This window comes from Gnatocerus cornutus, unplaced genomic scaffold (assembly GCF_029298725.1).
Source record: "Gnatocerus cornutus isolate USDA-ARS CGAHR unplaced genomic scaffold, icGnaCorn1.1 ctg00000023.1, whole genome shotgun sequence".
Taxonomy (NCBI): domain Eukaryota; kingdom Metazoa; phylum Arthropoda; class Insecta; order Coleoptera; family Tenebrionidae; genus Gnatocerus; species Gnatocerus cornutus.
In genome coordinates, this window is record NW_028275375.1 from 6,416,165 (window position 1) to 6,425,013 (window position 8,849).

At 35.3% G+C, this 8,849-nt stretch overlaps 1 long non-coding RNA gene across 1 annotated transcript; it reads left to right on the plus strand.

Moving 5' to 3' along the window:
• Positions 1-6,459: 6,459 nt before the first annotated feature.
• Positions 6,460-7,586, plus strand: LOC148166689 (uncharacterized). Its single transcript, XR_015771034.1, has 2 exons — positions 6,460-6,638; positions 7,282-7,586. It is a non-coding gene; the product is annotated as an uncharacterized LOC148166689 (long non-coding RNA).
• The last annotated feature ends 1,263 nt before the right edge of the window (positions 7,587-8,849 follow it).

The following is an 8,849-nucleotide window of genomic DNA, read 5'->3' on the forward strand; positions in this document are numbered from 1 at the left end:
TTTTTATTTTTGACCATAACTCGTAAACCGTTTGTTTGATCGATCTCAAATTGGGCCAGTAGATAGATTTTGAGCTCCTCTTTCGACTGATATATAATTCAATGCTATTAAACGTCATTTTCATTTTGAAAACATTGATTGAAAATCACCCCAAAATGACCACTTCCAAACAGTTTTTGGTCAATGCTTTCTTTATTTCTTAGGTAAACTCAATAAATTTTGACTCATTTTACGCAGAATTTCACGCTGAATCCAAATCTGGAATTTAAATTCAGATCCGACAACAAATAACTGAGTTATGGCCGTTTGAATTTTTGGGTTGTCGCCAGATGGCCAAATTTTTGAAGGTTCCAAACAATTCATGCTCGATATCTCGAAAACTATTTCAGATATTGGAATGCGGTTTGCGGCATCGTTTTTCTCGCGATTTTTTACATAAGAAATCGTTTTTAGATTTTCCAAAAGTCGAAATTTGCAAATTTTCGCAAAAATTCATGACTAAAACTATGGCCAAACTTCTCATATCGATATCTCGCTTATTTTTTAGAGTAAACTCGAGTTATTATACATCAGTGAACGCAGAATTTTACGCAGATTCCAAATCTGGGATTTAAATTCAGATCCGACAACAAATAACTGAGTTATGGCCGATCAAAGTTTCGGATAGTTGATTTTCATTTTTTCTCATTTTTCCCAATTTTCAAAGTTAAATATCTCGGAAACTATTAGAGATATTGAGATGCGGTTTGCGCCATCGTTTTTCTCGGCTCATTTTACGTTAGAAAAAGTGCTTAAAAGCCCAAAATTCGATAGTCGATTTTTCGCCGAAAAAAAATTGCGACTCAAACGATGAAAATTTTTATTTTTTTTTATTTTTGACCATAACTCGTAAACCGTTTGTTTGATCGATCTCAAATTGGGCCAGTGGATAGATTTCGAGCTCCTCTTTCGAATGATATATAATACAAAGGTATTAAACGTCGTTTTTACATTAAAAATAGTGATTGAAAATCACCCCAAAATGACCACTTCCAAACAGTTTTTGGTCAATGCTTTCTTTATTTCGTAGGTAAACTCAATAAATTTTGACTCATTTTACGCAGAATCTCACGCTGAATCCAAATCTGGAATTTAAATTCAGATCCGACAACAAATAACTGAGTTATGGCCGTTTGAATTTTTGGGTTGTCGCCAGATGGCCAAATTTTTGAAGGTTCCAAACAATTCATGCTCGATATCTCGAAAACTATTTCAGATATTGGAATGCGGTTTGCGGCATCGTTTTTCTCGCGATTTTTTACATAAGAAATCGTTTTTAGATTTTCCAAAAGTCGAAATTTGCAAATTTTCGCAAAAATTCATGACTAAAACTATGGCCAAACTTCTCATATCGATATCTCGCTTATTTTTTAGAGTAAACTCGAGTTATTATACATCAGTGAACGCAGAATTTTACGCAGATTCCAAATCTGGGATTTAAATTCAGATCCGACAACAAATAACTGAGTTATGGCCGATCAAAGATTCGGATAGTTGATTTTCATTTTTTCTCATTTTTCCCAATTTTCAAAGTTAAATATCTCGGAAACTATTAGAGATATTGAGATGCGGTTTGCGCCATCGTCTTTCTCGGCTCATTTTACGTTAGAAAAAGTGCTTAAAAGCCCAAAATTCGATAGTCGATTTTTCGCGAAAAAAAATTGCGACTCAAACGATGAAAATTTTTATTTTTTTTTATTTTTGACCATAACTCGAAAACCGTTTGTTTGATCGATCTCAAATTGGGCCAGAGGATAGATTTTGAGCTCCTCTTTCGACTGATATATAATTCAATGCTATTAAACGTCATTTTCATTTTGAAAACATTGATTGAAAATCACCCCAAAATGACCACTTCCAAACAGTTTTTGGTCAATGCTTTCTTTATTTCGTAGGTAAACTCAATAAATTTTGACTCATTTTACGCAGAATCTCACGCTGAATCCAAATCTGGAATTTAAATTCAGATCCGACAACAAATAACTGAGTTATGGCCGTTTGAATTTTTGGGTTGTCGCCAGATGGCCAAATTTTTGAAGGTTCCAAACAATTCATGCTCGATATCTCGAAAACTATTTCAGATATTGGAATGCGGTTTGCGGCATCGTTTTTCTCGCGATTTTTTACATAAGAAATCGTTTTTAGATTTTCCAAAAGTCGAAATTTGCAAATTTTCGCAAAAATTCATGACTAAAACTATGGCCAAACTTCTCATATCGATATCTCGCTTATTTTTTAGAGTAAACTCAAGTTATTATACATCAGTGAACGCAGAATTTTACGCAGATTCCAAATCTGGGATTTAAATTCAGATCCGACAACAAATAACTGAGTTATGGCCGATCAAAGTTTCGGATAGTTGATTTTCATTTTTTCTCATTTTTCCCAATTTTCAAAGTTAAATATCTCGGAAACTATTAGAGATATTGAGATGCGGTTTGCGCCATCGTTTTTCCCGGCTCATTTTACGTTAGAAAAACTGCTTAAAAGCCCAAAATTCGATAGTCGATTTTTCGCGAAAAAAAATTGCGACTCAAACGATGAAAATTTTTATTTTTTTTTATTTTTGACCATAACTCGAAAACCGTTTGTTTGATCGATCTCAAATTGGGCCAGTGGATAGATTTTGAGCTCCTCTTTCGACTGATATATAATTCAATGCTATTAAACGTCATTTTCATTTTGAAAACATTGATTGAAAATCACCCCAAAATGACCACTTCCAAACAGTTTTTGGTCAATGCTTTCTTTATTTCGTAAGTAAACTCAATAAATTTCGACTCATTTTACGCAGAATCTCACGCTGAATCCAAATCTGGAATTTAAATTCAGATCCGACAACAAATAACTGAGTTATGGCCGTTTGAATTTTTGGGTTGTCGCCAGATGGCCAAATTTTTGAAGGTTCCAAACAATTCATGCTCGATATCTCGAAAACTATTTCAGATATTGGAATGCGGTTTGCGGCATCGTTTTTCTCGCGATTTTTTACATAAGAAATCGTTTTTAGATTTTCCAAAAGTCGAAATTTGCAAATTTTCGCAAAAATTCATGACTAAAACTATGGCCAAACTTCTCATATCGATATCTCGCTTATTTTTTAGAGTAAACTCGAGTTATTATACATCAGTGAACGCAGAATTTTACGCAGATTCCAAATCTGGGATTTAAATTCAGATCCGACAACAAATAACTGAGTTATGGCCGATCAAAGTTTCGGATAGTTGATTTTCATTTTTTCTCATTTTTCCCAATTTTCAAAGTTAAATATCTCGGAAACTATTAGAGATATTGAGATGCGGTTTGCGCCATCGTTTTTCTCGGCTCATTTTACGTTAGAAAAACTGCTTAAAAGCCCAAAATTCGATAGTCGATTTTTCGCGAAAAAAAATTGCGACTCAAACGATGAAAATTTTTATTTTTTTTTATTTTTGGGCATAACTCCTAAACCGTTTGTTTGATCGATCTCAAATTGGGCCAGTAGATAGATTTTGAGCTCCTCTTTCGACTGATATATAATTCAATGCTATTAAACGTCATTTTCATTTTGAAAACATTGATTGAAAATCACCCCAAAATGACCACTTCCAAACAGTTTTTGGTCAATGCTTTCTTTATTTCTTAGGTAAACTCAATAAATTTTGACTCATTTTACGCAGAATCTCACGCTGAATCCAAATCTGGAATTTAAATTCAGATCCGACAACAAATAACTGAGTTATGGCCGTTTGAATTTTTGGGTTGTCGCCAGATGGCCAAATTTTTGAAGGTTCCAAACAATTCATGCTCGATATCTCGAAAACTATTTCAGATATTGGAATGCGGTTTGCGGCATCGTTTTTCTCGCGATTTTTTACATAAGAAATCGTTTTTAGATTTTCCAAAAGTCGAAATTTGCAAATTTTCGCAAAAATTCATGACTAAAACTATGGCCAAACTTCTCATATCGATATCTCGCTTATTTTTTAGAGTAAATTTGAGTTATTATACATCAGTGAACGCAGAATTTTACGCAGATTGCAAATTTGGGATTTAAATTTAGTGTCTTTATGATGTCATGGCTTTTGTAGTATCAGAGGAAGATTAACACCTAAAACTATTTGGTTTGTTTTAGTCGGAAAAAGAAATGAGCACTGAAATGTCCGACAAGCTGGCTGCGGTTACATCAGCATATAAAAACCACAATGATCTACAAGAATTGAAGAAGTCGTTAAATGAGATATTTTTGGGGAAGCGCCACTTGCGAAGGACTAACCTTGGCTCTTGGCTCTTGGATCAGTTGGAATTAGAGCAATAATCAATTACCATTAATTAAGAATGGATAGTTTCGTCCATTTCAGATTGTTTCCCTCGTCTTTTTTAGGTAAGCCAACAAACATGTTCCTAATGAAACTTTTTCACACTTTTTGCAAGAAGGAGGTAGAGTGTCGAGTTTGTGTTTTTTTATTTTATTAATACTCCTTTAGTTTAATTTGAGGGTATTGTTTTTTATCATTCTTCCTTATTCCTGCAAATGGTTTTGATTCAAAAATTGTAAGTTTTAAAAACAAAAGTTTAGCCCTCTGGTGAGAGGAGGCGTGAACTATCAACTTCGGCGTTATTCCGCTAGGTGGCTTTTATGGAAAAACTTCTCTCACTTTTCGGTGTAAATAAATACAATAAACTACTTAACTTGTTAATTTTAACCTCAGAAAAACGAATCTGAACTTTGATTTAAGATTTACGACTTTGTTAATATTTTATTTAATATTATTTATGGACTAAAGACTGTTGACGCATGTCCTAGCTTCTATGCTTCGTTGACAGATTGCTTGACGCGGGAAATTGAATTTTAAAATTTTTAATTTGCATTTTCTCAAAAAATCTTGCAGATAGCGAGGAACGGAGACCAAAAATGGATGTGGAAATGTCAAATTATGCCATGTGCATAGTTTCGTGTCGATCTGCGAACTTTCGCGTTTTTCGCCAAAAAAAGTTCAAAGACTAAACATCATGGATTTTTGGCGATTTCGACAAAAAATAAAATCTCTTTGAAACCGACTTTTTCCATCAATTTGGACCTCAGGAACAAGAATCCGTCAAAGATTTTTCGATCAGACGCTCCGTTAATGTTTTATTAATTTTTCAAACTTTTATTTGGTTTGCAGTTTTTCGATGAAAATTAAAGCAAGAAAATACTCTTTTTATTAATTTTGTCCTCAGGAGTAAGAATCTAAAGTCTGATTTAACATTCACGACTTGGTTACGATTCTATTAATTATTAAAAATTATTGTGTCTCTATCTTAACGTATGTCTTAACTTGACTATTTTGACAGCACACATTGAGGTTATGTTCATGATTTAACAAGAAACTACCAGAATTCTTTACTGTTTACTTTCTCGTTCTTCTGGGCATGGTAGCAAAGAAATTACACAAGTTAAGAAGTTCATTTGAAGCTATTTAGAGTTGGAGTTGATTTGCAACAAATTGATGGGTCTTTATTGAAATTTTTAAACGCAGGTAAGCTGAAAACTGTTTGAATTCCAGCCTTGAAATGTTTCGTGGTATTTCCAGGTTCCAACTTCATTACCAGAGTTTATTATTAAAGAGACTGAATCGATGGATGATACCCATAGCCTAAGATGTCGAAAAGGCGGTTGTCGTCGCTCAACGCTGAAGGACTCTGCAAGTTATTGCACAGAATTGAAGAAACCACCCATTCAGTGCTCCCAGAGTACAGTGAATTGATCCATCACGAAAAAGGTGCTGCTTTACTGCAATATGGATGAAAAAGGTTAAATTCAAAGTCAAATGTTCTTTTTCCAGTGGTTGAAGATGTCGTTCAGTGACTGGGAGATGTTTCAAGTGTTGCCTTATTGCATTGCGGGAGCACGAAGTTTGCAATGTTGAGTCTACGAGCAGAAAACGAGTATTCTCCTCTAGAGAAGAGCCAAAGGAACTCAACCAACGGAAACAGAGCATCATCGAGATGCAGTTGTCAAGAAAGAAAATATGTACTACAAAGGCTCTGAAGGTCATCTGGTGTCTTGTGAGCTATTTTGTGAAGTCAAGGAAACATCATTTATTGGTTTCTTGAAAACGCGAGATCTGTTTGTTCAGGAAGGATGGAAGGTTTGTTTGTTTTCTTTTCTCTCCATTCATGGTCTCACCTTAATCTCTTAGTTGCAGCTTAACACAACTTTGTTGTCTTTCCTGTTGGTCAAGAAGCAGGCGCAATTAAAAGCTTTGCCGTGAAGAAACAGCAATTGACTGCACAGAGTAAGAAGAGTTTTTCAGGTGAGATAAACAAACATGTTCTTGATGAAACTTTTTTACACTTCTTGCAGGAAGGAAGATGGTGGAAGGCGTGATATTACATCAACACTCAACTCAGGCATAGGAATGATGCCGAAGAGAGGATGCGAAATCTCGAGGTTTTATAGGCTAAACAACTCCGGACTGACCGGACTATCCAGATACTTTGGGTGACAGTGCGGCGCGCGCGCGCTGTCGACTGAAGAGTCTGTTGATTTCGCTCAAGGATGGAATCGAAAGCGATCATTTCTGTGTCGAAGCTCTTCGAAATCGGGGAAGACTCAAAACCAAACACAAGTTTAGGTTTGTGGTTTTTCTTAAACTAATTTTGTTGATTTAGGAGAAAACGTTGCCAGAATTCGCCGACGAAATAAGAAAGTTGAAGGCGATGATCGTCAAACACGAAAACAGAATTCGAGCGTTGTTGTCTTATCATTTCTAAACAAGTGCTCAAATCGTTTGCAATTTTCGCTTCTACTTAATTATTATGTCATTTTTTATCACCCCAAAGTGGCTCTTTAATATATATTATCTACGATTGTTAAATGTCTAGTTATAGAAGATTATAATATTTTTATGAAACAAATTTTCGCGAAAATTCATGATTAAAAAAACTATGCCAAACTTCTCATATCGATATCTCGCTTGTTTTTTGGTGTAAACTTGCGTTATTATACATCATTTTACCCATCGGCCACGGTGGATTATTCCCACGGACATTTACCCATTGTTAATCCCATCCTGATCTGAAGGCTTTGGATCACATCCCTTTGGTCCGTCCAGAGGTCGATTCTCCACCCACATCTAGCCCTTAAGATCTTGTACTTGAAGTTGGTATGGTTCCTAGCCTGCGAATTTACGTTCTTTTTCTTTTTGGCGAAGTCAGAAACGCAGCTGCTGGTGGTGCTGATGCTAGTGACAAGTTGTCACGTTCCAAATGTTGCAGGTGAAGCGAGAGTTCCACGACTTCCGATGCACGTGACGTTGACTCTGCGGAAGCTTAGCCCTTCTTCGTTTTCACCGGCCTCATCTTCAGTCTCTCTGCCTCTTCGTGGTCCTCACCGCCCAAACACGGTACAAGAAATTCACGGCTTTCATCCAAGTCGTCTTCTCGGTTCTAATCCTCCTGAAATCAACCCAGAAAACTGAAAAACGATATTAAAATCCGCTCGGTTTCGAACAGTTTTCGCACCATCTTCGATCACGCAAGCAGTCCGCGAAGAGTGCAGCTCGTTTTACAGCGCGATCAAATCGACAAGAGGTACAACTTGTACACGTTCGAAATCACCACGAAAGTGCAAGCGGGGATTTTAAGGGGGGACACTTTTCAACAACGAGGTGGGGGGTTCAAGGTACAAGTCGGGTTAGACGAAATCAACATTTCGACGAAATAACAACAATTTAACGACGGTCGAAAGACCGAAAGAAGCGAGATTTAATGTAAGGAGTGTAGTCGAGGCGGTTTTCAACGTCTTTCTATGTCCTGTTGTAGTTTTTAAGTAGAAACTTTGTACTCATTAATTTATTCATGTTAATGTTCGTGTTATTAATAAATTTCTTTAAATTTGCCGGTTCTTATTTGGGCTGTGTGTGATTGGTTGAAAACTAAACAGGTTTCTTCGCGACTGATATTTGAAATTTAATCGAAACCTTCTTAAAACATTTTTTTTTTATTAATTTAGACTTCAGGAACAAGATTCTGTACTCTAAAGTCAGATTCAAAACGTAATTATAAGTTTACTTAAAATTAAAATTTGCAATGTAGGTAGGCAACCAATTATACACACATTATGCATTCATTTTTCGGTGTAAATAAATACAATAAACTACTTAACTTGTTAATTTTAATCTCAGAAAAACGAATCTAAACTTTGATTTAAGATTTACGACTTTGTTAATATTTTATTTAATATTATTTATGGACTAAAGACTGTTGACGCATGTCCTAGCTTCTATGCTTCGTTGACAGATTGCTTGACGCGGGAAATTGAATTTTGAAATTTTTAATTTGCATTTTCTCAAAAAATCTCACAGATTGCGAGGAACGGAGACCAGAAATGGATGTAGAAATGTCGAATTATGCCATGTGCAAAGTTTCGTGTCGATCTGAAATCTTTCGTGTTTTTCGCCAAAAAAAGTTCAAAGGGGTTAACCCATGGATTTTGGCGATTTTGACAAAAAATAAAATCTCTTTGAATCCGACTTTTTCCATCAATTTGGACCTCAGGAACAAGAATCCGTCAAAGATTTTTCGATCCGACGCTCCGTTAATTTTTTATTAATTTTTGAAACTTTTATTTGACTTGCATTTTTTCGATGAAAATTAAAGCAAGAAAATACTTTTTTTATTAACTTGGTCCTCAGGAGTAAGAATCTGAAGTCTGATTTAACATTCACGACTTGATTACGATTCTATTAATTATTTAAAATTATAGTGTCTAAACATAGGACAGGTATCTTAACGTATGTCCGAACTTGATTATTTTGACAGCACACAAACAGGTTATGTTCATG